Source organism: Plecotus auritus (genome assembly GCF_963455305.1).
Source record: "Plecotus auritus genome assembly, chromosome: 9".
Lineage (NCBI taxonomy): Eukaryota > Metazoa > Chordata > Mammalia > Chiroptera > Vespertilionidae > Plecotus > Plecotus auritus.
In genome coordinates this window covers 139916889-139941911 of record NC_137783.1, presented here as the reverse complement: position 1 = coordinate 139941911, position 25023 = coordinate 139916889, and the positions used below count along the sequence as shown (strand labels likewise).

Below are 25023 nucleotides of genomic sequence, written 5' to 3'. Positions count from 1 at the left end.
GTTTGAGTTCAGCTGAGTTCTAAGAAATCACTTTTGCAGTCTCTCCTTGGTTTTTCCTCTCCGATTGGGTGAGGTGGATCAGCGCCTCTCATTCCAGGCCCCTCCTAACTGTCATTATTTAGCTTCTAAATTACTGGTCCTGGTTACTTATTCAGTGTGGTGATTTGTTGCCTTCCCCCACCTTAGCTAATGTGTTGGCCTTGGGGGGCGGGGGGCCTCTGATCACTAGTCAGCTGCATTGGGGGCAGGGACAGGGGATGTGGTGGCCTCAGAGACTCTAAGGAAGCCAAGCTGTGAGGGGAAGGGTACCTGGGAAAGATCTGAAAGGAAGGTTTCCCCAGGAGGGGCTGCCATTCTGCCCTACTTCGCATCTCAGGGGCAGTCAGGGTTACTCTGTGACCTGCAAACAGAGCTGGACCCTTGGCCTGCGGCTGTGGGAAGCCAGGCAGGACAATGAGAGGAAGGAGAAAGCATGGAGATAAAACCCAGGGCCCGAGCCTCTGGGCCCAGGATTCCTGAGGCCGGCTCCTCAAACCCCAGCGAGAGGAGGCTTCGTGTAAACATGGGCTGGGTTTCCTGCGCTCACAGGGCCCGTGCCGGGGTTTTCATTGTGCTGTTATTGTTGAGATAATTATTCCATTTCAGGAGAAGCCTGAGCCAAGGACAGGCATGCCTGACGCTTCCACAGGGACACTGCTATCACTCATTCATTCACGCCTCGGACATTTATTGGCTTTGCTTTGCTTGGTGCTGGGAATATAAAAAAACATCTGCCCACCCCTCTTCTCAATAAACTCTTCTCTGGGCCTGGACACAGACACCAAGCAGAGTCTCAAATCCAGGGTGGCCAGAAAAACAGTAGCAGGAGTGTCTCCAAGGTTTAGAAGTGGAGTTGAGGGTGGAGAAATGGACTACCTTTTGGCAGATGGGCATCAGTCAGGGCCCAGGGCTGGGAGGCCAGGCGTGTTCTAGATGCTCCTGAATATCAAAGGTGGGCAAAGAGTTCCCTGTGTTTTTTAAAATCTCTACTGACTCTAAAGCAAAGGACTCTTAGAAGCCATCAGGAAGGGGGGCTGACATTTATCCAGCATCTTCATGTGCTAGAAGCTGTTGTGGGAGCTTTTACAAATTACCCCGGTGATCCTTTAATCCTCAGGACACCCTGTGAGGGAGGGCTGACTTTTGTCCCCATTTTACAGATGAGGGGAATGAGGCCCATCCCGGTTAAGAAACTGGTCCAGTTCACATCACTAGGAAGTGGGCAGCTGGGAGGGAGCCCACAGTGGGGAGATTCCTGCATTTCTAGAAAACTCCAGGCCCACATCCCCAGGGTCTGGATTTCCCACAGGCTCCTTACTGACTTCACAGCTTCCCTCCCCCCTTCACCCAGTTTCCCCTTCTGCATTCTGACCAGTGAATGGAGCCTCAGTTAACTCACTATTCAAAGCCATTATCAGGGACTCCTCCTTGACTCTCCTTCTTCCCCCAACAGCCAGCCCATCACCAGGTCCTGTTCATTCTACCTCCTAAATAATTCTTGAATCCACCTCCTTCTCTGCATCACTGCCTTCATAGAAGCCACCCTGATCTCCCACCTGGACAACTGGTCTCCCCATCTCTCAGGCCTCTCCCGCTAACCCAGTCTCTCTCTGACAGCCCTGTCATTTTTTAAAGGTATGTTTATGGTTTAATTTATAAACTTGACTTTTTTTTGGAGCAGTTTTATGTTTAAAATAAATTTGATCGGAAAGCACAGAGTTCCCAAATACGCGCCCCCCGCCCCCCACCCAATACACACAGTGTCCACTATTACTTACATCTTGTATTATTTGGATATTTGTTATAATTGATGAGCCAATATTGACACATTATTGCTAATTAAAGCCCATAGTTTACTTTAGGGTTCACTCTTTGTGTCATACATTCTGTGAGTTTTGACAAATGTATACTATGTCCATTAATGCTGTTAATACAGAAGAGTTCCATTGGCCTGGAATCCCCTGTACTCTGCTTATTCATGCTTCCCTCACCCTTGAACCCCTGCTAACCATTGCTCTTTTTTTAAAAAAATATATATTTTATTGATTTTTTTACAGAGAGGAAGGGAGAGGGATAGAGAGTTAGAAACATTGATGAGAAACATCCATCAGCTGCCTCCTGCACACCTCCTACTGGGGATGTGCCCGCAACCAAGGTACATGCCCTTGACCGGAATTGAACCTGGGACCTTTCAGTCCGCAGGCCGACGCTCTATCCACTGAACCAAACCAGTTAAGGCAACCATTGCTCTTTTTATGTCTCCATGATTTTGTGTTTTCCAGAATGTTGTGTAGTTGGAGTCATATAGTATGTGGCCTTTTCTGACTGGCTTCTTTGACTAAGCAATATGCACTTAGCTTGAGAGGTCATTTCTTTTTATTGCTGACTAATATTCCATTCTATGAATGGAATATTCATTTGTTTATTCTGTTTGTCCTGTTGAAGGGCATCTTGGTTGATTCCAGTTTTGGGTACTAGTGACCATGCATAAACCGCTGTAAACATTCATGTGCAGGTTTTTGTGAAGACACACAGTTCTGACTCCTCTAGGTTAACACCAAGGAGCATGACTGCTGGATCCTACAGTCAGAGTGTGTTTAGTTTTGTGAGAACTGATGAACTACTTTCCAAAGGGATTGTACCAGTTTGCACTTCTACCAGCAATGAATGAGAGCCCCCATTGCTCCACATTCTTGCCAGCATTTGGTGTTACCAGTTTTTTGGATTTCGGTATGTTTGAATTTTAATAGGTTTGCCGCAGTATCTTGTTGTTTTACAGCACAGACATTTTGAAAAAGGCAGTTTGGATCAACCATACCTCTCCCAGCGTTCTGTGCTCCCACTGCTCTTAGAAAAAAGTGCCCCCTCCTCTGATGATCCGCCTCTGCCCCCCTCACCAGGTCACATCACCCCCCCCCCCATCGCCCACCCACACCATCCACACCAGCCACATTCAGTTCCTAGAACAGTGTGATCCCTTTCTTTCTTGGAGCCACGCATAGGCTGTTCCCTCTGGTTAGAGTGCCTGTCCAGCCCTCTCTGCACCTGGCAGGTCCTTCTCATTCTTCCATGTTCAGTTCAGATACATCTCCTTGGGGAGCCCTTGCTCTACTCTCTCATTGGACTCTATTGCTTTCAATGGCACATATTTCAAACTGTATTTATAGATTTATTACCTGGATTATTTATTTAATAACAGGGCAGGGACCCTGTTGGTTTGATCACCATCGCATCCCAGTGTATTGCACTGCCCTTGGCATTGAGGTGTTACTCAATATTTATTTGCCAATTGGAGAATGAATGGTTGGGCCAGTTTAGCCGGACAGGAAAAGGAAGGGGAAATATTTACTGACCATCACTTGGGTACCAGCCATAGTCTGGCCACATTCATGTTCATTATCTTCTTCAATGTTCGGAGGGCAGATCATCTGTACAGGTGAGAAAACCCAGCAGAGGGGCTCAGGCCAGCGATCCCTGGCCCTGCAGTGTCTGCAGCCTGTCTCCGTGTTCAGCTGAGAGGTCCCACTGGCTGCAGACACACTGACAGGAAACCTCCATGGCTTCACTGTCGGTCTTCACTGCCATTTCTGTGCCTTCTACAGAGATGGGCATGAGTATCCTAAACATTCTTGGGACTTTACTTTCTGACAGTGCCTCTTTGATATCTACCAAATGAGGCTGCTCACCGACACCACTTTGCACCCTCACTCTGTGCCTTTGCCCACACCGTCACCTCCACCACATTTGGAAAACACGTCCTCCAGGAGGCCTGCCTTCACTGCTCCTTACTATTCACTTGTGCCTGACTGTCCATGACTCAGGGTCAGGGCAGGGTCCTGGCTGGACATGTGGACCTGGGTTCAAATCCCAGCTTTCTTTCATATTGGCTCAGTGAACTTGGGCAAGTAGCTTAAGCTCCCTGAGCCTCCTTCTTTCATCTGTAATGCAGAATAACAAGAAGATTTGTTTGATGTTTAGAGACTAAATACAGCCTCCAGCCCCATGTTGGCCTATGGCAAATAGTGACTGTTAGATAATTACTCTCATTTGACAGTAGATGTCTTAGTGCCACGGGTGTTACCTTCTGCCTCCTCCAGGAAGCCCTCCCTGACCTTCAGCCTTAGTCCTTCCTTCCTGTTATCACCCACAGCACTTCATTGGTGATCACTTTTCATGCCTTCCAACAATTATTTGAATGATTTTTTCTTCTCTGCTGGACTAAACTGAGCTCACATGCAGTGGATAAATTCACTGCAGATTATTGTAAACCCAGAAGGGTGGCCAGCCGGGAAGCAGAATCAGGGGCAGGAAGGCCAACCTGTGGAGCAGAGAAGGTACTGGCACTTCCGGCCTAAGTGCAGACACTGGTTAAATACCTCACTGGGCCTTGACTTTTTCGTTTTTAAGTTACCGTCTGGGTCTCAGGGACCTGGAGACTGGCAGGGGAAGAGTTGTACCACCCCCCATTCCTGATCGTCCTCAATTAAGTGCTCACTCCCATCTAGCAGAGGAGGCCGCTTTGCCCATAACCCACCCAGAGAGAGCCTCCTGGGCAGGTAAATAACAGGCTGGTGGGCATGGCTTCCCTTTGCAAAGGAATTTATGATGGCAGCCAGATCATTAACCACGGCTGCCCACCTCTGCCCAGCCACGTGTGGCCCAGGGATCAGCTCTGTTCCCAAGGCAACACCCAGGCAGTACCTCTGAGATTGCCAGGAGCCAAGAGGGGACTTTTTACCATTCTTTTTCTCTCTTTCCTAAGGACACCCGGGGAGATAGGGTAATTGGGACACCATCATTAGCTCTTCTCCAGCTCGTACCTCGGGCTCTGCTCCTTGGGTTTCTTCTCCGGGAAGGGAAGCAGCAGCCCCAGGGAGACGCCCAACAGTTGGGTTTCAGATCACACTGTGTGTGTATGAATTGGCAAATGATGAATCTGTGTTTTGTGTTTTGTTTTGCTTTGATGAAACCCAAGGCCCCACAAGGAGTTTTCACCCACCATCCTTTACTAAATGCATCTCCCCAGCACGCCTCCCTCCATTTTCTCGTGTCTCCAAGGAGTTGGGGAGTCACACAGAGAAGGGTCAGGCTTACAGGCTTTGTGTCAGGCTAACGAGGGTTCAAATCCCACTCAGTTGCGTACTCATCCTATAACTTGGGCATACTGCTAAACTTCTGGCCTCAGTTTCCTCATCTGAAAAATGGGAGTAATCACAGCACTTCCGCACCAGATATAAGGTTCGAGGCGCAGGAAACGGGAGTCGGGGACCAAGGCATGTTAAAGAGGAGGTTTATTCCACACTAACGAGCGAGATTCATTAGGGAGGAGGGTAGAAAGACCAGGATTAGAGGAGGGGGAGGAGAAGGAGGACCTCAGCCGGGCTGCCTCGCAGACTGGGAGAGACAGCAACATGTGCAGCCATGAACACGCCTTTTGAGGGGAGGAACAGGAAGGGGTTGGGCCCAGGGCACTCGGCACGCGCTGATTGGTGGTTGAATGTCTCAGGGATGTCCCAGCACAGACGCCGGTTACGTCATAACTCCGCTCACCAGTTGGGGGGAGGGAGGATCTATCACTCACCTCCATCTCTTTCCCTCTCCTGTGTGGCCTTGCATCTCTCTCTATCCCCCTGCACATCTGCTCTCTACTCCAAACCCCTCTGCTCTTCCCCTCTCATCTAGCCTGCTTCCCTCTCTCCACCCCCCTCTCAGGCCCAAGGGTCTCTCTTTTTCAGGTGTGAAACCTTCATCACCTTCTCTCTGCCCCCTTCATCTTGTCTAATTGCTTCCTGGAGCAAAACTGACACCATCAGAACTAAGCATGAGGAGTGTGGGGTGACAGAGTGATGGGAGGGGGCAGATGCTCCGGGCCATTTAGGGTTCGGGAGCACTTTGGCCTGTGGAGAGCAGCCGGAGGGCAGAGTGAGCCAGTGGCTGTCTATCTAGCCTAGATGAGCTGCTTTGTTGATTTGGGGGGATCCCTAGGCAGCATGGGTCCCCTGGGGCCTGGAGCTGGGGCCTTTACTTCCAAGGACACTCCCTGTTCTGTGTGCACACTCCCAGATGCCAACTCAGGGTGGCCATCCTCACTGCCTGCAGAGCAGTGACTGGAGCCCACAGCCAGGACTTGTCCAGAGTGCACAGCTGCCTCAGGTCCACATGGGCTTTGCTCTATGGGAAACAAAGGTGCTACCTTGTCCAAGTCCTCCACAGGGAGAATGCTTCACCCCCATAGCCAGGGAGCCTGGAGCAAGGTTACTTGAGGCTCAGTTTGCCCATCTATAAAATGGGGCTGATAAAGAAGTCACTGCTGAGAGCTTGAGGAGACTGCGTGGAGAGGGCATTCCCGCAGTGCCCGGCACACATGAGGGCTCTGTACAGGCTCCAGTGTTGTCACCTGGAAGTGCGGGTGGGGGAGGCAGACCTGAGTGTCCTTGCCCGGTTGGTTCATCGGGGCCTCCCGCTTTAGGGAAAGTTGGTATTGTAATAGCTGGATGTCATAAGACATCAAAAGATGAAGCAACAGCCCTAACCGGTTTGGCTCAGTGGGTAGAGCATCAGCCTGCGGACTCAAAGGTCCCAGGTTCGATTCCGGTCAAGGGGATGTACCTTGGTTGCGGGCACATCCCCAGTAGGAGGTGTGCAGGAGGCAGCTGATTGATGTTTCTCTCTCATCAATGTTTCTAACTTTCTCTCCCTCTCCCTTCCTCTCTGTAAAAAATCAATAAAATATATATTTTTTAAAAAGATGAAGCAACATTTCACAGTGCTTGGAGGGAATTAATCCCCTTTTGTAGGTGCTCTCAGCTCAATGCTCCTATCAGCCCCGGGGGTGAGGGAATTGTTCTCATTTTGCCCAGAATAAAAACCTAAAGTTCAAAGGAGTGAAACAACTCACGCACCTGAGGGCACCCAGCTCTGAGCTGGGATGGAGCGGGATTCAACCAGGGCAGGCTGGCTCCAGAAGGCGCTCTTTCCACTCCTTGGCCGCTTCCCAGAGGGGCAGGCACAGTGTCTGCTGGGCAGAGCAACCCCAGGCTCTGTTTCCATTTCAACATCAGGATGGTGTGCAGAGGTACCGCGTTAATTATCCCACTGGATCATGACACAGCTTGCAGTTCGGGCAGGGACCTCAGCCCCACTTCACACTGAGAGCAGCAGAGCCAGAGAGGGAGTCCAGGCCGCATGAGCCTCTTTTCACAGATGGGGTGACCCCAAATCAGAGAGGCAGAGGGGGCAGGGCAGGGGCCTCTCTGGACAAGCCAGATGACGTGAAAGCGAAGAGCATGACAACTGAGCCGAGTCCCTGAATTACAGCGTCAGAGCCTGAGACTCACTCTCCAGGCTCCAAGAATCATAAAATGGCAGGGCTGGGAGACCTCAGAGATGGTCTGATCGAATCCATGCTCTACTCTAGTAATCTTTTACAAATCCTATTTAGGAATAATATATATATTTCAGTGCACCCATCTTCAGTGTACAGCTCAGTGATTTTTTAAATACTGAGTAGCCACCATCCAGATCAAAATCTAGACCATTCCCGACCATCAGCCCAGCCAGTACTCTCCTTTCTTTCCCCCCGCCCCACCCCCTCCCGCTAGCTACTGTTCTGGCTTCTGTCACCATCAAGCCATTGTTCCTGTAGCCTGAGCTCTGTGTAAATGGAATCCTGCAGCATGAACTCCTCTAAGTCTGGCTTCTTTAGCTCAACATGATTTTATGAGCCATCCATGTTGTTGCATACAGAAGTAGTTCGTTCTTTTTTATTGCTATGTAATATTCCACTGTGTGTGTGTGTGTGTGTGTGTGTGTGTGTGTGTGTGTGTGTGTGTGTGTGACGTTACCCACTCTTCCCTGGCTGGGCATGAGCTGTTTCCACTTTGGGGTGCTAATGAGTAAGGCTGCAGCATACATTCTGGTCCTCGTCTTTCTGGGGGCCTGTGTAGGCATTTCTCTCGGGAATGTAACTGAGTGGAAATGCCGAATTGTCACAGGGTAGGCAAAGGGTTAGCTTTAACACACACTGCCCAATTAGAACGGTGTGCCATTCGTCAGTCCTGACAGTGTGTATGAAAGTTCTAGTTACTCCCAGTCTGTAGTTTACTTTTTCCATCTTAATTGTGTCTAAGGATAGTTTGTGAGGAAAGAGAATGAATGTTTATTGAGAGCTTCCTCGTGCCAGGCCTGGAGCTTCTCCCATCTGACTACCCCACTGCTCACCACCACTCAGTGAGGGGGGCACCATCCCCTCCACCTCTCCACACCCCCTCACCACCTGACAATAGACTCGCCCAAAATCTCAAAGTTGGCAATTGGTTGGACTGCATTTCTCTGGTCCCAAAGCTCCCTCTTCCTGCTTCGGGTGTCAGTGGGAGAGGAGGTCCCAGTCCCCTACTCCCTGCCCCCTTAGCATGTCTCACCATCAATAGCCAAACAGAGAGGCCGATCAGAGAAGTCCCTGTCTCTCTCTGCCTTCCCTGGAGGGACTGCTTCCTAATTACCCACCTTGATTTGTTTGAAGTGGATTTCTTGGCATCGTCAACTACATTCCACTGCAGATGCAAAAGCTCTTCCAAAAGTCTATTGAAAAGGTTGGCAGTATCTGGTGTTTGGGATTATTCTTAATGCCAATACCTTACATGTATACAATTTCTTTGATTTATAAAGTGCTTCCCTGATGGTTATCTTATTGCATATTCATTAGCTTAAGGCAGTGAAGTAAGCAGGGCAACAGTTATTAGAGAGATCATGTCCTGTTGGTTTTTACCGAGGACGGACCCAGTCCTGGGCAGGGGGCTGCTGCTGAATGGGTCCTGTGCTTGGACATTCCAAGTCCAGTGAGTAAGATGTCTGCCTCTGGACAATGTCCAATGCAAGAGTGCAGTAATAGAGACATTCATCATTCAGTGAGTTCTTACTACATGGCAGGCATTGCAAAGAACAAACCAGAAAACCAGACACAGTCCTCAGGGAACTTGCAGAGATGAAGAAATCGCAATGGGAGCGTAGCAGAACAGTGGCCACCTTTCCCTGGGAGAGGGGAAGCTTCACAAAGGAGGCAGCATGTGCACTGGGTCTTGAAGGGTGAATAGGAGTTCGTTAGATGGGGAGAGAAAGGTCTGGTGTTCCAAACCGAGAGAACCGCACGGACGCAGCCGGGATCTGTGACTTACCCAAGGTTACCTGGCCACGAAACGGGGAGTCCGCTGCTTCTCAGCCGTCTGTCCTTCCGCCCTCCACGCTGTCTCCTTGACGCTCCCCAGGGCACACAGTCCACACAGAAGTGAGTAAGAGCAGCCTGTGGCATTTCCAAACCCAGTGGCTCAGATGCCAGGCCCAGGGGTAGTTTGCCAAGGCAGCACTGGCTGTGTCTCGTCTAAAATCTGGACTTGCTGAGAGGAGTACATTATCAGCTTAGGGGTCCTGGGTCTCTCCTGGTGGCCTTCCTGGGCCTCAGTTATTGCATCTGTAAAATAAGAATAACAATAACAACAATAATAGCTGCATTGGTGGAACCTTTACTTTATGCCAGGCACTGGGCTGAGCGCTTTACACACACTATCTCCTTTAATCTCCACCATGGCCCTGTGATGTGTGGGTCCTCTTATTATCCCATTTTTCAGATGAAGAAACTGAGGCTCAGAGGAGCTGCATGACGTGTCTAGCATTTCACAGAGCCAGTAAGTAGCAGAATCCAAATCACTCCCAGCTCTGAGTGACTCCAGCTTGAAGCGAATAGGCCTTTCAGTTCACACCTCTGCCCCCACCCCCAACGTACACCTCAGGTGTTTAACGGGTATGTTTCCTGAGTGGCAGCTGGGATTTGGGGGCTGTGGTTTGATGGGGGAAAGCACTTGGCAGGGGCCCATCTCCTAAGAGACCAGAACTCCTGATTTTTCCTGACCTGGTGAATCTGGCAGTGAAGGTGCCTCAGACAGTAAAACACCAAGACGCAGGCAGGGCTTGGCTCTTCCACGGAGCCCCAGACACTTCACAGAAACGGCGGGCTCTGGGTGTGTGTGCTGGGAGGAAATGGAGTTGCATTTATTATAAACTGTGACCCAAGACAGGCTTCTGGCCCCACGAGAAAACAGGTAGGAAAGTGCCTTGGTCAGGGGAGGTGGTCTCCCTTCCATTCCACAAGCATGAGGAGTTCTGCGGGGCGCAGGGCCTGTGCAGGCAGCGGTTGTGTCCCTGTCTCCAGTCTTTGGGGTATAGACTAGGAGTGGAATCACAGGCTCATGTGGCGATGCTATGTAGAACTTGCTGAGGACACATCACTTCTTTGAACCTCCGTTTCTACATCTGTAGGACGGAGGAGGGGGAGAGGGGAGGGGGAGGTGGGAGGGGGACAATAGCTACCTCGTGCGGGTGGATGGGAAAAGATGTGAAGGTTAAGTGAAGTGCCCAGTGTAGCCAGGGCTCAAGGTACTTCAGGGAGAAGCCAAGTTAAAGAAGCTGATGGTTGTGGGAAGGAAGGATGAGGGGACAGGGGTCCCCTGTACCTGGCTGGCTGGGCTCTGCACCTGAGCAGTGGGCTCTTTCTGTGAGAGACGGGGCAGAGTGAACCGGTGGCTGGTGCCCTGAGATCCAGGCCCCCTTCCTGCTTTTGGACCCAGGGAGACTGACTCCCCGGCCCCACTGGGTTGCCCTCACCCTCAGCTGCTGATGTAGTTGTCCCCCATTTGCTGCTTGCCCCTCTCTCCCCCCTCCTTTCGGAGCCTGCCAGGGAGCTGTTCAGGCTTGGCAAGCAGCAGGGGTCCAGAAATCAAATTAATAGATAAAAATTCCCATTCTCTGCCTGTTACTCACCTGGCTGAGCTGCGAAGTCTGTGACATAACAGGAATTGGGAGTGGGGGAGGGGAGAGGAGCCAGCGTCAAGGAGCATCATTTGAGAGGGAGAGAGTCTCAGGCTTTGGATGTGGGAAGAGGCCAGATAGCACCAGGGGACAAGGTGCAAGTGGAGCCTTTAGCAGCCAGCACTGCTGAGGTTGAGGGAGGGGGTGCAGCGTCCAGGAAAGGGGTCAGGGTGCAGCACCAGAGTGCCCCCTAACCCCTTACTTTAGAATCAGGAAGAAAACACCTGCTGGGTACCTTTGTGCCACTTGCTGGAACCATTGCCCTCCCAGGGCCCCTGTTTAGCAATCTCTCCCGAGGAGGGTCCATGCAAAGATGCATCAGGTGCCACGTGGACAACAGCTCCGTGGGACCTGGCACACAGTAGGCCCTCAGCACTCGGGCGGGTGGAGTCAGGCTTTTTGCTCTCACCGCCTGCATCTGCATGCAGACATCCCGCGATGAGGTCTCTCCGGCCTGGCCTGGCCCGGGTGAGCTCCTTCCCTCCCACAGGGGGGAGATGGACCCTGTGATCCCTAGTAGTCCCTGTCCCAGGGCCGGGAGAGAGGAGGAGGCCATTGTTCCCGGCTCCCTTCCTCCAGGAATGAGAAGCACAGCCGGAGCCTTTGGCATTGGGGTCGACCAAGACCTGGGATTTCCCCACAGTGTCTGTCCCCCAGTGATTGACTTATTCCATTGTTATTTAGTAAGGATACATGGATACACTCTACTTGTAAAAAATGACACATTTCAGGTGAGATTATAACCCCTGATGCCAGGCTCCTTTCCCTACTACTGTTTGTCCAGAGGACTGATGTTGTTAAAAAACACAATTTGCCCTGGCTGGTGTTGCTCAGCGGTTAGAGTGTGGGCCCAGCGCACTCAAGGGTCTTTGTTCCGATTCCCGGTCAGGACACGTACCTGGGTTGCAGGTTTGATCCCTGGCCCTGGGGCACATGCTGGAAGCAACCGATCCATGTGTCTCTCTCACATCCGTGTTTCTCTCTCTCTCTCTCTCTCTCTCTCCCTCTCTCCCCCCGCCTCCCCCCCCCCCCGTCTTCCTCCCCCTCCCTCCTTTTCCACTATCTCTGGAAAGCAATGGAAAAAAATACCCTCAGGTGATTAACAACAACAACAAAAAAAAAATCAACTGAGTAAATTTAAAGATCTTATTCGTTAGTTTGGGCAGCATCCATCTAGCAGTTAGAAAGGAACTCCCAGGAGTTACACAAAATGGAAGGATTTTATAGGCAGAAGAGGAAATTTCTAGCAAAGAGTGGCTAGCTCCAGGCCTAGGTCACCCTCCTTTGTGGGATAGAAGGGGTCTTCAGGGTCTTCTTTGCTGACCAGGAAATTCCAGAGTGACCAGTTAAGATTACATTCCTGGGGGAGGCTGAAACTGTAATTAGGTTAGATATTAAGTCTGGTTTGCTGATGTGGCTTAGCACCAGTGACTCCATTTGGGGCCCGTCGTCTCTTTTTTAACCATGTCAACACTTCAGAGCAGTGTCTGAGTGTGGCTGGGATATGGTCAGGAAAGTCCCCCTTCAGGGCTGGGGCTGCCAAGAGTCGGGGGAGGACCAGGATGAAGGTAAACCACTTCCCAGGGTCCCTGCCCACCTGAGGTTAGCACTGAGGGTGAGTGAGCTGCCTGGCTGGGGTTTCCCCAGGACGTAAATGGAGCTGTAATTGTAATGCTAATAATAGCTTCCATTTACCTAGGCTTCCTGGGGCAGACGCCATACTGGGTGAGCTCCCTGTCTTGTCATTTAACTCTGGAATGAGAAGTGGCATTGTCCTCATTGTACAGGTGAGGAAACTGAGGCCCAGAGAGGTTCGCAGAGGTGCCCACAGTCACATAATGGTGGGCATTTAAATTCAGCCTCACCCGCCGATGAGGACAGGTGCAGCAGACCCTGCTTCTTGCCCAGCTGGCACCCAGCTGGTTTTCTCCAGGCACGGGCCATTTCATCCCGGGGGCTCCTTCTCACCATGCCTTTACCCACTGTGGGGACTGAGCCCCCTCCTTTCACTCGAGGGTTGAAGGTTATTGAAAACCTGTCTCATTTTAAAGAGGAGAAGGTAGAAGCCCCAAGAGGGCACATGATCTGCCCAGGGCACACAGCAGAGCTGTGAACCGATTCTTGGTCAGCATTCCTAACCGATTGACATTGTTTTAATCCAGCATCAGGCTTTGCTGTATGTGCATGCACACATGCATGTGTGTTAAGGGGGGAGGGAGTGTGTGCATGTGTGTGAGGGGGGTCAGGGTTAGGTGCAGGTGGAGCCTTTAGCAGCCAGCACCGCTGAGGTTGAGGGAGGAGGGGGTGCGCGGTCCAGGAAAGGGGTCAGGATGCAGCTCCAGCGGACCCCCTAACCCCTTACTTTAGAATCAGGAAGAAAACACCACGGTGGCACCTTATAGACCGAGGTGTGAAGCCCCTTGGCCACTTACTGGAACCATTGACCTCCCAGGGTCTCCATTTAGTGACCCTTGCTCCATGATGCCTCTCTGTGGCAGGCCCGCAGGAGGCGGGCTTTATTTCTGGGAAGGACGTGCTTTTCCATGCTGGAGAGCTGAGAGAAGAGGGCAGGACGAGTTAGGGTTCACATTAAAACTGACGCGAGTACAGAAGCAGCGCCTTGCGGAGGAGGCGGCAGCCTGCCTGGGCTCCCTGTTCTGGGTGGTGGGGATACCAGCCCAGAAGATTAATGAGAGAGCAGGGGAGTGCGAAAAGGAAGGAAGAGAAATTGCTGCCCATTATACCTGTCCTTTGGCAAGGCCGGGTAATTAGCAAACCCTCAGCAGTAAAATATTTCGTTTTGGTGTAATTGCAAAGTAATTATGTGGTATGGGTTGTGTATCAATCGTGTTGATTAATAACACTCAGGTAGTAATTAAACATCTGCTTCATAATCGTGTGCAGGCTGAAGCTCAACATACATGCACTCATGCATGCATGCAAAGCTCCTCGGTCACCGTGGTGCTCATGTGTGTGTGTGTGTGTGTGTGTGTGTGTGAGAGAGAGAGAGAGAGAGAGAGAGAGAGAGAGAGAGAGAGAGAACCTGGTTGAGTTAAGACACCCTCCCTTCCCTATCATACCTTGAGGTCTTTCTGTCCCCATCCTCCCCTGGGACACAGGGAGGAACTGAGCTGGCCCTGGGGCTGTGCCACCCTGAAGCCCCTCTCAGAACAGAACGTCCCCTTCCTCCCGTGTGTATCTCCTTCCTGGCCGAGCTGCCTGGCCCAGTGGGTTGGCATAGGGGTTCCAGGGTGCCATACATGACCGTGTGCTGGAGTGTCCTAGAACTCACCATGTAATAATCCGTGTTAGACTGTGTGCTTCTAGGCCCTTTCTTGGGCAGGTTACTTTTCCCAGCAGCCAGCTGCCCTGAGCCTCATCTAATACCCCCGAATACCCTTTAGGTCTGGATTGAAGGATCTGATCCCAGAGGCTGCAGGGACCAGAGCAGGACTCGGGGAGGGAGCCAGGAGTCTTGTTCTGGCTTGGATCCCACACCACTGGCTCAGGTTGGTCAAGGTGCTCTCCTCTTTCCCTCAGTTTCCAGGTCCATCAAACAAAGAAAACTGAGCTTAGCGGCCTCCAAAGGCCTTTCCAGATCTGCTATACTCAGATCCTACTCTGCTTTGTACTAATTAGGAATCGGAGACAATTTAAATTCAATACATCCGATCCTTAGTGAGTAAACAATCAGAAATAATTCCTTCCTTTATGACTTCTCAAAGACTCACTCATGAGCAATGAGAATCCAAGCTAAAATCAATAGCTTTTATTTCTCAGACAGAGAAACTGCAGAATCCCTGAGCTGCTGGGCATTGCAATTCATTCTTGTATTTTAAATTTTTATGTTTATGTTTATGGACTGCCATTAGGTAATACAGATCTATCCCGAAGGTTGACTTTTTCATTAACTTAACTCATTTTAGTTATTAGTTCACATTTATAGCTTGGGTTTAATAAGCACATAGTGCAAAAGTCATAAAACAGCCCTTTTTAAAAGCAATATTTTAAAATTGAGACTCTTCTCTGAGTCATCCCAGTTTTATTTGCTCATAATTTGTTTCTCCTGTGATTTGAGGCCCACTGGTGCCAATCCCAGCCAGTCATTTGCCTTGAGTTTCAGCACCTCATTTGCAATAGGGAAGGGCACCGCTGATTAATAAAGCAATGAATGCTTACATTTTAGAAAGTAAGCATCCAACAATCACTCAGTGTGTTTCAAGTGCTTCTCACATATTATACTAGAGGCCTGGTGCACGAAATTCATGCACGGGCGGGGGGCCCTCAGCCCAGCCTGCACCCTCACACAATCCGGGACCACTGGCTCCTAACCACTCACCTGCCTGCCTGATCTCCCCTAACCACTCTGACTGCCTGCCTGATTCCCCTAACTGCTTGCCTGCCTGCCTGATCGCCCCTGACCACCTCTACCTCAGCCCCCGCACCTGGGACCCAGGCTTTCCTCCCTCTGGCCGGCTGCAGGCACCCGGGACCGTGGGCAGCTTCACCCAGGCCCTGTCTTTGTCAGGAAGGACGTCCGGAATGACATCTGGTCTAACTAGCATATTACCCTTGTATTAGTATAGATTGTCTGGTTGAATCCTACATCCCTATGAAGTGGCTTTATTATTATTTTTTTTCACCTTATAGAGAAGGAAACAGGTTCAGAGAGGTTAAATGACCTGCCTGAGGCCACACAGTTGATGACAGTGGTAGAGCTGGGATGCAAACCCAACATGTCTAAGTCCAGTCACGATCTTTCCCCCGATATCTGTCTCCCTCTCCCACCCACCCTTTCATCATCTCTTTACTCTCCACCTCTACCACCAGGCCCTTCCCATCCTCCTTTCATTCTCTCATCTGTTTCCACTTGCCTGGGCTCCCTCCTACTTTTTATCTACCTGGAGAACACCTCTGCTCTATGACCTTCAGTGGCTCCCCATTGCCTATGGATGAAGTTTCTCATCCTTAGCCTAGCATCATTCAAGGACCTTAACCATCCAGCCCCTGCCTTCCCTCCCTGTCATTTCCTAGGCAGTCTTGGCTCATGGTCCTGAATACCCACCCACACCTAGGTACCTCCATGTTTTTGCTCACCCTGGTCCCTTTGCCCATGGTGTCTTCCTCTCTACTCCATACATCCAAATCTGCCCCCACTTTCAGAAAGCCTTCCTGGGGCTCAAAAAAGAAGGGCCCCCTCCCTTCTCTGAACTCAGAACCAAGTGATGAGGCCTCCTTAGCCTCCTTGAACTATGAAAACCAGGTCACTTAACAGTGAGCTGCTTTCGAGGTGAAATGTGTGCCTCACTCATCCCTGGTACCTTCTGAGTACAGGATATACAGCAGATGTTTAATTAATGCTCACCAGCATGAGTGAATGCTCATGTTGCTTGTGATCTACAGGAAAATGCCTGTGTCTTCTCTTCGGCATTCAAGGCCAGCCCAGTGCAAAGTCAGGGAGACACTGTCCACGTTTTACCAACTCTCAGTGTAAAGCGCTCATCACAGGACTTTTCCATCTCATTTCCTACTCCGCCCGAAGCCCCAATCTGGGTATCTCTGTGCCTTTGCTCACCCTGGCCCCCCTGCCCACAGCACCCTCTCTCCTCTCCAGATACACATGTCTGCCCTCTACTCCAGGAAGCCCTAATGTGCCTGCTGGGGTCATCAGGACTTTGGAGGGTGGGGGGGGGGGGGGCCTTACTTTGGTATCTGCCTGTGAGTTATTAGAGCCCTGGTTTTAGACCTGGCCTCAAGAGACTGCAGGGACCGGTGGCGGGTCCAACACCCCCTCTCACAGGGAGAAGCCAGGGCCCCACGGAGGAGAAGGTGTGCCTGAGTGCTCACATTCTGGGACAGGAACCCAGGACTGTGCCTGCAGGTCCATGGAGCCTCCTGCTGTCACCTTCTGGGAATGAAGGCCCCCACCCCCAGCCATGGGTCTGTTAATGGGATGGGTGGTCTGCTTCTCTTAATAGGTGTGAGGGAGCATGGACTGGGGTGTAAATGAAAGATGGAGGCTGGGGGTCACCCCCGATGAGCCACTTCATCAAGTGTATTGGGAGGAGGCCCAGAGAGGCTGACACACACATGCCATCCGGATGGGGCTGGAGCAGGGACCACAGGCAGCCGCAGTGAGCCTGTGAGAAAGTCACAGCTGCATAGCATGCTGCTAAAACAGTCTCCATTGTCACCTTTTTCCTGCAGCCATTTATTTATTTATCTATCATACCCTCTTGGAGAAAGTGGAGAATGCCACCTCTCCTGGGGATTTGTCCCACCCCACCCACCCCTCTCCGGTTCTCACACGCTGGCTGCCGTCTGGTGTGACATTAGTGTGACATTAGCGTTCACCAGCTTGCAGAGCGCTAATGACATTTGCATTTTGCTGGCTGGTGAAATGTGGGCTGGGGCTTGGGGTCCCGTGGGCAGGTGGGGAGTTTGTAGCCCAGAGGGAGAAGCAGATATGCTGGGTGCGGGCCCACACTGGTCACGGAGAGGCAGAGAAGAGGGGTGAAGGTGGATCAGAGGGAACAAGTAACTGGTGGAAGTGAGAGATTTTTGTCTAAAGATGTGCCAAGGACAAAAAGCAGCTCCCGGTCCAGTGCTCCATCTCCCCGCAGCACTCGCAGCATTCCTCCTGTGTGGCCTCCCTAACATTTATTGAGCGCTTGCTATATGCCAAATGCTCTACTGAAGGCTTTACAGACTCATGGAAGCCATTTTGACTCCCTGCAGTTCTTGAAGATAATGCTGTCGTTATCCCTGTTTTACAGACCTGGAGACTAACGCCCTGAGAGGGCGCCTGAGAGAGAGGTTGCCCCAGCATGGGGCGAGATCCACCTGCTTCTAAAGCTTATGCTACTGTGAGCATTGCCTCTCACGCCTTGTCCCGGCTTAAGCACAGCCAGGAAACCATCCTCGGCCCTGGCCTGTCCCAGCATGCACCTGACAGGCAGGCAGCAGACCCTAGCTGTGCCTCCTTGGCTGCTCTAGGGGCTGCAAGGCTGACAACTACAAAGGAGGGAGCATCCCTAGAGAGAGCACCCAGCCATGAAACAGGAGAGAACCCAGGTTCAGGCCTCACTCTGCCACCAATTTGCTGTGTGACTCTGGACAAGTCACTGCCCCTCTCTGGGTGTCATTCTCCTTGCTGGTAAAATGATGCCGTTGGTCTGGCTCAATGGTGCATTCCTGGAATGCATTTGCATATGAGCAAGGATCTTTCCTCCAATGTACTTGAACTCTCCCGCAGTTTCCACCCCCTCACTTAGAGGTATAAAATTATGTTTTATGTTCAAGCAAACCATGAACATTTGCTGAGCATCCCCACTCTGCAAAGTGCACTGTGCTAGACGCAGCGAGATGCTTACGTGTTTTTTTGGGGGCGTACACACAGGCATATGCATATCTTTGCGTCTTAGAATTGTCTGGCTTCCCAGTCCTGATGAGTAACCTCAGACTCCTGCAGTCTTTGCCTCATCACACTGCCTCCTCGGGGCCCAGAGAGCATTTCAAACAAAAACAAGAGACCTCAGGCAGCGTGAGCAAGAAAGATCTCCCCCAACGAGGCAGTCACGGCTGGCTCTGTTTGTCTCTGACAGGTGGACATCTCCTGGACAGCACTGAGCTTGCAGTGGCAAGAGCTTCTGGCACTGTCGTCAAAGCAACTTGAACCCTTTGAATTTGGCTTCTAGAAACGTGGACACAATCCTTTTCCAGACGCCAGCCACTGAGGTAAGGGAGTTCAGGCTTGTTCAGCACGGGGCGTTATGCTGCTTTGTTGTTGTTGCTAGTAGTAACTGTCAGCAGGGCACCCTGTCATTCTTTATCATAGGGCCCTGATTTAGTTCCTTCTTTAGCAGGAGTGGCTAAGGCTCTAAAGTCCAGTAGACCAGGGTTCAAATCCTGGAATCACCAGTTTTTAGCTGTGTGGCCTTGAGACCTTTCTGTGTCTCAACTTCCTTATCAGTCAACCAAGGAAGCAATAGCACCCACTTTCTGGGTTTGTGGTGAAGATAAAATAAGGTAACACATGAAAAAGACTTAGAACAGAATGGGCACCCAGTAAGCTCAGAACCCAGTAAGTGTTAGCTGTTACTATAGTGTGCCTGCCCTGTCAGCTTGTCACTAGTTGAGTCTCACATTGAGGGAGTGGAGTCCACATTTGCACTAGAATGTAGACTCCGTGAGGGCAGGGGCTTGTCTGTCTTAGGTGAATCCCAGATGCCAGCAGAGCAAATTGGCCATTGTTTGTTGACTGCCTGGATGTGTGAAGATGCTTTATCTATAGTGTGCACAATCCTCGAAGGTCCTTGCATTAGTTGGGATATGGGTTTGGTTGCATGTGACAAAATCCCAAAATCACGGTTCCTTCAACAAAGGAGAGGATGCTTTTTCCTAAGTAACACTGAGCTAAGGGGTTTCTTCTACACAAAAGCATTAGAGGCCAAGTTCCCTTCTGTCCTTGACTCCTCCATCCACTCGTCTACATGATCCGCGATGGCCCATGGTGGTGTCTCCATTCTGCTCAGCAAGAGGGGAAATCAGAAAAGCAGAGGGTGCTCCATCCTTTAGAGGGTGCACATGTCACTTCCATTCGTGTCCCATTGGCCAGAATGTAGATGTAGGACACACCTGGCCGCAAGGGAGACTGGAAGTTAGAGTCTGTATTCTGGGTGGCCATCTGCCCAAGTACAATCTTCAGAAAAAGGAGGAAGGAATGTGGGCAGACAAAACAGCAGATGCTCCCTAGTGGGCAGGGGGTGGGGACAGGGAGCAGACAGGAGGGCTGATTTGTCCCAAACAGGTCCTTCCTGTGGCCTCTGACAGGTAGACCTCGGTTTCGTGGATCTGGTATCTGGAAACCACACACACACACACACACACACACACACACACACCACATTCACATACACAGAGTCACACACATTCACATACACAGAATCACACACATTTACATACACATAAACACACCCATTTATATGCACACACATACACAAAAACACATGCCCACACATACACACAAAAATGCACCCCACCATCTCAGCCACCCTGTATCAGGTTGCCTTGGGTTCCCCTCCACTTTCTCAAAGGACCTTTTCCTTCTTTCCTTCACCCCATTCCCACTCGCACCACCACGCCGTGGCTGGGTAAAGTTTCTTGAGCTATTTTAGCATTTATTTGCTCTCAATGGCCCCAGAAGACCAGGCCTATGACAGCCTCCTTTCCAGAGGAGCAACTATAGCCCCCACCACACACACCTCAGGCACCACTTCCTGGGGCCTCTGAGAAGGAGGGGAAGGGGAGGGGGTGCACTGACTGAGTAGGAGCTCATCTTCCAGGGCCCCAGGGGCCTGTGTGGGGTTCCAGGGCACAGGCAAGCGGGCCAGCCTCGCAGCCCCAGCTGACGTCCACCGTGGCACTCTGTGATGCATTTAGGGTGCGGTGTATGATTTCATTTGAAAAAAAAGATTGCTCTGCAGAAAAAAATAGATGGAAAACCACAGCATATGCTTCTGCCTCCCAGGCAATTGGCCGAGTGCTTTTTAAGATCTGTCCTTTGCTTGATTTCGGTCAACCACAAACCTTCTTGGCCTTCACCTCTCTCTCTCTCTCTCTCTCTCCCTCTCTCTCTCTCTCCTGTGGATTCTGCAGCTCTGACTCACCAGGCAGACAGCTCAGTGTTCAGCATCACCCTGCCTTATATGGTGTGCTCAGTGCTCCCGGGGCAATGAGTATTCATTCATTCCTTTTCTCAGCCAGTGACTGTTGAGTTCTTATTATGTGCCAGGCACTGTTTCATTTGCTGGGGATTGAGGGGGAGCAAAGCTGAAAGGGCCCCACTCTCAGGGAGATCTGTTGAGGGCAGGACCCCTCCTCTGCATGTCTTGCCCCCAGCCCCTTGTCCAGTGTCTCAGTCAATGCTGAATTACAGTCAGACTTGGTGGATGTTTGTCAGTTACTTTTCACACTATTTTAATCCTCACCCAAGGATATATTTTTTTCCATTGAATTTTTTAGAAAGAGTGGAAGGGAGGGAAGGAAGAAGGAGGGAGGGAGGGAGTGAGGGAGGGAGGGAGGAAGAGAGAGAGAGAGAGAGAGAGAGAGAGAGATCCATGTGAGAGAGTCACATCAATTGATTGCCTCCTGCATGCGCCCAACCAGGACCAGGTATCGAATCTGCAACCCAGGTACATGCCCTTGACCAGGAATCGAATCCATGACCCTTTAGTACACGGGCTCCTGGAGCTTTGCACAAGCCCTCCCTTTCCGTGCGGGGGCTAAGGCTCCAGGGAAATGCTGGAGAACCCACCCCAGTGAATTGGCCTGGCCTTGTACCTAGGTGGTTTGAAGGGATGGATTGAATTCCCTGGCTCAGCATTACACAAACTAAAGAATTTTGGAGAAGATTGGCTCGCCGCTGGGCATGGATTATAGGGCTATGCTTCATTCTCACCTCCTTTAATGCCTCTGGATCCCGAATGGCAAGGAGTTTTGGATATTTCTAGAGGACACAAACCTTACAAATTGGAAGGTGCTGGGGGGCCCAGTCTGCTTTGTGCTCACCTGGTCCTTTGCTGGGGGCTGTGAGCCTCTCACCCTCTGTAGTCGCCAGCATTCAGCGCAGAGCTGGGCACGCCGGGGGCTTCCATTAGTGGTTGGTGGATGGGTAGACAGATGGCCGGATTACAGTGGCTTCACTGTACTACATGCTTTCCTAGCCTCAGTCCAAGTGTCCAAGGGGGTTGGAGGCACCGGTAACAGTTTGATTTTGGCTCCTGTGCAACATGAGTGGCTTTCAAGTCATGCAGGGGACACAAAACAAATGGCTTTTGAGCTTGTCAGTTTCTCATTTCGGTTGTGGGAGGCGGCGTGGCGTGTGCCCTGATCTAAGGATGAGAGCTTGCTCAGACCCCAGCTCCGAGGCTGGGTGGCCTCGGGCATGTTATTTAGTCTCTTAAATTCTATTTTCTCATCTAGAAAATGATAGCACTAATAGCAGCCAGCTCCCAGGGCTCTGATGAGCATTAGATTAAATAATGGGTGTTAAGACGAGGAGCAGAGCTCTGCGCACGTGGTGAACGCTCAAGAGAGGATGCTTCCAGCCCATGTAATGACCCCCGTAAGCTACTCGTTGCATATACTTCTTTCTTCTAGACATATTTTCGCAGACTGCTTTGCACTTTTAAGACAAAAATTATTTTTAAAGTCGTTATTTCAGAAGTAAAACATGCTCCTTAAAAATTCAAATGATCCAGAGAGACTTAAATTAAAAAGCAAATGCAGCCCCCCACACCCATCCCCCGGCCTTTATGGCCAGCTCTCTCATTCCCTTTCCCAGCAATGTTCCAAAGTCAGAGCTTTTCTCCTTTTTTTCCTTCCTAAGGGCAAGGGACAGGTACGCAGTTAGGAGGGGACAGTGGCCAGTCCAGGCCCGAAGTCCCGAGGCTGGTGCCTCGGTGGTCCTGTTGGACCCAGGCACAGCCTGTCCTCAGGGCAGCCTGGCATCTCTGACTCCCGTTTGCTCTGACCTGGAGGATCCCCAGTGTCCTGAGTCCAGGGGAGTGGTGTGAGGCGTACCACTCTAGGGCCAGGCCTGGAGGGACAGGTGCACCGACTCTGTGTCTGGCCACATGCCCAGGCCCCTTCTTCTGTCAGAGCCCCAGGGCTCAGTCCAATTTCAGATGCCTTGTTCCTGGCAGGCTGATCACTCACTTCCGACCTGTGCCTTCTGCTGCCACTCTCCTTCCCTCATCAGGAAGGGGCCAGGGCCGACCCAGCACACAGCCCAGAGCATCGTCGGTGCTCATGGATTGGGGCAGGTTTGAGTTTTACCAACACTAGGGTGCAAACTGCCATCTGCCTTTATTTCTCCAGATCTGACTGTTGCTGAGCCCCCTTTGCCCATTTGAAGGACATTCGATCCCAGTCACATTGGGGAGGAAGGAGACTGTCCCCCTAGGATTGTGTAGGAAACTTGGGGGCCTTTGTGTGACCCAGAATGTGGTGGGGTGGCTGCTTGGCTTCCGTGCACTCAGGACCCCACAGAGGGGCTCATTTGCCAAGCCTCAGGGTCCAGTGAGGGCAAGTGGGCGGCAGCCATTTCCATGCCAACCTAGGCGTGTGGTCTTTGGTTACACCTGCAGGCCAGGAGTTTGGGTCTTTAGAATCCCAGCCTCTCTCAGGCACCTCAGGGTCCTGTCACCTCTTGGGAAGGCTGTTCCGGGGTCAGGGCACTTGAGCCTGTAGCTGTTGGATCCCACAAAATCCACTTCTCCTTGTTGACTCCAGCAATGTCCCCCAACCCTTTCCCTAGCCTCTGCCTCTGCCCCTCCCTCACAGGCTCCTCCCTTGTGTTTACCTCCTGGGGCTCCAGCCTGTCTTCCTAGGCCCCGCGATCTCTGCCGGCCTTGGAAACAGCAGTCCCAGACGTAGGACCCAGGGACTAACCACCATCTTGGAAAGGGAGAGAGAACGCCCACAGCAGAGAGAACGAATCAGAAAGGTTGTCTCCGCACATTCTCCTGCCACCACATTGGCTACAACAGATGAAACAGTACCTTCCACTCATTTGTTTATTGAGCACCAACTGTAAACCAGATTCTTTCAGAGACTGAAGGTGAAATGTCATACAAGGTGGACCTCAAAGAGTTTAGGGTTTAACTAGCAGTTCTCAGATGTGGTCCTCACACCAGCAGCCCAGCCTGGGAACTTGTTGGAAATGCAGGTTTTCAGACCCCCCCCCTCCCCCACACCTAATGAATCAGAGGCTGGGGGTTGAGGTCCAGCAATCTGGGCTATGCCAAGCCGTCCAGGGGACTGGAATGCAAGCTCAAGTTGGAATCACTGAAAGTAACAGGCAGGTGGCAGGAGGTTAATATACTGCGAGGCGGTGGCATATAGAAGGGGTGCTGGGGCCCATGCTGGGGAAGGGGAGGTGCTGGGGAAGGTGCTTGGATTATGAATGACTGAGAGGTGACAAATAAATCTGTCTGTGACTTAGGAGAGGGGAGGGAATTCCTAGCAGTGGGATCAGCACATGCAAAGCCCCTGGGACATGACAGAGCAGCAGCATTTCAGGAGCTACACAGGTGCTGCTGGGGTGGTGTGACAAGAGGGCAGGGGGAAGGGGAGGGAGGGATGGTCAATAGGCCTCTTGTGCTCTGAGTTTGGTGGGTCCCAGAAGTGCTGGGGAGCCTTGAAAGGGTCTATGCAGAGGAGGTGGGAAGATCTGAGCCCTGGGAAGATGGTGGGGAGGGCAGAGGCTGAGGCCTCTGGATCCCAGCAGGTGGCAGGCTGCCTCTGGAGGGCAGAGTTGAGCCTGCAGTGGATGGGGAGGAGACAGGGTGGGGCTGGATACCCTGGGTCCTGGAGAAGTCCTGCCCTGTTGCTAGAACATTCCCTCAGGGGATCTGAGCCAATTGAGTGCTGGAGCGCAGGGAGCCACTTCTGTCCCCCTGTCTCAGTACCTGGGAAGCATCTTGGCTGTCCTGCTCTGTAATTAGTGTCTGCACACCCCTCCCACCCCATGTCTCCATGTACTCTCTCCGGGGAGGAGATCTAGGTACCATCTGCAGGTCCGGGTTCTTGACCTGGAGCGGAGGCGCAAGAACTGCAAGAGCAAATCTGGACCCCTCTGAGAATGGAGCTAGGTGGGAGAGAGCGGGGGGACCCAGGTGGATGACAGGAGGTGTGGCTCAGGGAGGCCCTGTCATTCACCTGGGTCCCTCCTCAGTGCTGGCTTGGGAGCCCCATGAGAGGAGGTGACTGGGGAGCCCCTAGCCCAGACCAGTCCAACCCCCTTCTCAGAGGCCCAGCCTCCTTCAGAGGCCCCAGCCTCCTCACTGCCTTCTCAGGGCCAAGCAGGCACATGAAAGTCAGTGGGGCCTCTCCCAGGCCTGGGGCTCTCATTTGGGAAGGGGCCACCTATGAGCTCATCCTGTGGTGAGTCCAGGGCTGAGAGGAGGGAGCTTGCAAACCGCAGCCAGGATGCTGAGGCCTTCGGAAGCCCAGCACCGAGGGGAGGGGGGTGGGGCAGGTATGAAACAGGCGGTGCTGCAGGGCCAGACTGGGCCCCATTGGACTGGCTGGGCAACTGCTTTGGGTTGGCATCTCCTGCTT

The 25023-nt window shown here is 51.7% G+C and overlaps 1 protein-coding gene across 1 annotated transcript in view; it reads left to right on the top strand.

Annotated features, from left to right (window-relative positions):
• The window catches only part of TSPAN18 (tetraspanin 18), a 148234-nt gene that overhangs the window by 85255 nt on the left and 37956 nt on the right, over positions 1 to 25023 (top strand). The window contains exon 3 of the mRNA XM_080687560.1: positions 18504 to 18636. The gene's annotated coding sequence lies outside the window, so the exon portion shown is untranslated. The remainder of the gene's footprint in view (positions 1 to 18503; positions 18637 to 25023) is intronic.